Genomic DNA, 3743 nt, shown 5'->3' with positions numbered 1-3743 from the left:
TGCATAATAACCATTGCTTATACAATAATTATTGTAATTAGGCATAGGTGCATATTATTAAAGGTACTTACTTCCTAACTTATAAATTTAATAATAACCGTACCTACATTAATAGGTAACATTTTCCCAAGGTTAATAAATTAATAATTATAATGAGTTTAATGAAGGATAATCAGTTTTTTTAAATTTAATATGTCTATAATATGTAACATAATTATGCTCTTTTGTTATTTAAACAAAATATGTTATACCTACCTACTAATGCTCAAGTCTTTCTTAGTAGTGACCACATCAATACATGTATTGTCTGAGCTATTAATCGATTACAAATTATAATTAACAGGAGAGCAGTACCTAGGACAAGAAATGGACTTACATTTATCAATGTTAAATTGTAAACCAATAGGAACTACCAGACAAAGACATTAAAGTCCTCATGGGACATGGAGGCGTCATAGTCAGCTGTAGAATGCCTACACATTTGACGAAAGTTTTAATTTTTCCGAAACATAACTATAAATAATTTACTTTCGGGGATAGTATAATTCAATCTATTGACAAACATAGAAAACAATTAAGGTGGTAAGTTTCCTCCTTGAGAAACTCACGGCAGATTTCTTACCATACATTTTCACCTACCAGATAGACATAAATTAAAATATAATGAAATAGACTCACCAGAACCTGCTTTTTTATAGTAATACAGTACTTCCATGACTTGTGCGTATTTTGTGATAAACACGATCAAAGGCTTTTGAAAAATCAGAAAATATTACGCCTACCAGCTTGAGTACCTGAAATCGTTCAATTGCATTCAAAACGAAATTATTGAAAACAGCCAAGTTTAAATAACGGACCGTTTAAGTATAAAACAATACTGATTGTTCACTAAAACCGAGTTAACCTATGGAACGGTATATTATACTATAAAATTTCTGAAACACCGGACAGTCGACGGCCAAAATTATTTTTGGCCGGGAGATCAAGTCAGCTCGAGCTGGCCGAAGGATCTCCGGACGCAGGCAAAAATGGTCCGGAGCAGATCACAACCTTTCTTTAGAAATCGAAGATTCTCCGGTGGAAGAAGGGAGTTAGCCCCGAAGCCCCAGGAAGAACCATTCTGTCAGTAGGGGATTGGGCATATTACATATCCACGCATCCGCGGTCAAGTGTGGAGAAGCGGTTTCACGTGGAGTTCGTCTCGAAATTGTTAGATCCGATGAAGTTGGGTAGACCACTAGGAATCGGAGTGTTCTTGACGGAGGTAAACACCCTACTAAATTACATGTCTCGACGATGAAGCGAGCTGTAGGACCGTCAGAGACCATTAACTAATCATACTTTGTTTCAGATAGGAGGAATTAAGGGTATGATAATATTAGTCTATTAGGCCTATGGGGTTATTATGTTAGTCTAAGCATGGGCTTCACATATTGAATAGGATAGTTGATGACATTTTCTATGGACTAGAATAATGTCTACAACAAAGTAGATATATCTTACATTTAAATATAATAACTATTTTTGTGGGGGTGGGGGGTATGGAAGGCGTAAAATATCCAAATACGGGCCTGACCAGAATGAGTAAACAACCCTGTACCACATATTAACAACCGGCCATCCCATGGCATGATTGACACTCAGTTGTTGCGGGAAGCCAGGAGACTATTAGGCGATGGTCCAGATGACACAGTCGGCAGTTGGTCGAATTAAAACGATTCACTACAATATTCTGGATTGAAATTTCTAGAACGAATCAATTTATACGACGTCACTCATGGCAACCATTTATAAACAAAAATTTCTATCTGAAATCTCAAAATTCCCGTTTGAGCACATCCCGGGGTTGGTCCTCTCCAGTGTTAGGAAAGAACGTCGTTCATGAACGCACGTTCACGCGTTCCCGTTCATTTTTAGTGAACGATACGTGAACGTCACTCGTTTTATTAAAATAGAACGTGAACGTGAACGACGTTTATATTTTTAACGAATTTGATCGATTTTTAAGACGTTCAATTTATTTACCCTTTAATAAATATATTTATAAAATATATTAATTAGTTATAGTATATATAAGTCTAAATAGTATTTTTATTTTTGGCTTGAGTTGTATATGTTTATAGGCTTTTATATTAAAGGCTCGGTCAAACAGAAAGTGGGCTGCCCGCGCGGACCAATTTAATTGGTTATGTGCACATAAATTCCATTATAACGCAGGTTAGGTGTTTCGACTTGTTTTAATTTTTACACTGTAAAAACGTGCACAGCGATTGTGTGCACTACTTTTTACACTGTAAAAACGTGCACAGCGATTGTGTGCACTACAACTGCACCACTATAATACACACCGATACCGTTCTGTCGCGGACAACTGCGCCCTGCTGTTTGGCTATAGAAATACCTAACCCAATCCAAATATTATATTATCTTAATAATATTCTGAATTTGTTTTTTTATTTTTTTAAATAATCTTCATAGCACTATATAATATTATGATTTATGTTTTCAATTTTTCTTGAGTTTGGGTAGGTAATGCACGTGCACTTGTGGCTTGTGCACATAATATTATACACGAGCCGCCACTGTGTCGTGTCGTCAAACGTTGTTATTATTCATTCCAAACTATCCAACACATACACTTTAAATTTTTTTAAAGTCATTTTGAGTAAAATCACCCACTACAAAAAATATAGAGAGTAATATTTTTGAGGGAATGACATATTGATTTTACATTTCATTGTTATTTGACTTTCAAATAATTGTTTAAATTATGTTTAAATTGTTTTGAGACAATATTTAGACAAATCAATATGTCATTCCCTCAAAAATATTATTCTCTATCTTTTTTGTAATAGGTGACTTTACTCTAAGATTACTTAAAAACATAGAATAAATGATTCTGCGTAAATCCGTTTTGTCTATGTTACGCATGGGCCAGAGAGAGGAAACAAATAATGCGCTGACATCCTCTTATATGTATATTTTCGATACAATAATATAATATACCTAGTGTTCCACTGAAATGGTAACACGAAATATTCCTATTCAGTGACGTCATATTGAAATGGGGTTTTCAGGGGGAGATAGGGAATACTGAGATACACATTTTTTGATAATTTAAAAATTTTTAATCATTTAAGTCTTCGCATGTGTAATACAAATTGTATTTTTTCAAATAGCAACAAGTATTTTTAACACTAGATTCTGATAGACGAATTTTTTTTAATCAACTTTTATAGATAAACTTTTTTTTTATCACAAAAATTGGCTGATTTACATTGGGTGAAAGTTGAAACAAAAAAGATTTCTGCTAAATTTTAAAAATGTCTGTATTTTGTCATTATAAAATTATTTACTGTACCTATTGAATACTGTGTACATGGAAAAGGGTATTGTATCAATACAATAAATAATTTTATAATGAATTAAAGTAACCTTCAAGGACGTACTGGGAGGTAAATTGCCTAGTATTCTACAGAAACAAACGGCCCAAACCCAGCTTCTTTATGAATAAGTACTTACTTTTTCAGTAGTTTATATCAATAATATAATATACCAACTCGTTCATCTGGTAGTCTGTAGTATCTATGAATTAAGGTACAGGTTCCAGATAATTTCGGTTAAACATTAATTAGCACCTAGTTGTTTTAACATATTCAATAAATAAATTAAATAACATAAATTTAAATAAACTGTTTTAATTTTAGTTTGGGATCTGGTATATAAAGTCATAGACATATAAA

Source organism: Acyrthosiphon pisum, chromosome A1 (genome assembly GCF_005508785.2).
Source record: "Acyrthosiphon pisum isolate AL4f chromosome A1, pea_aphid_22Mar2018_4r6ur, whole genome shotgun sequence".
Lineage (NCBI taxonomy): Eukaryota > Metazoa > Arthropoda > Insecta > Hemiptera > Aphididae > Acyrthosiphon > Acyrthosiphon pisum.
Note: the sequence above shows the minus strand (reverse complement) of the source record.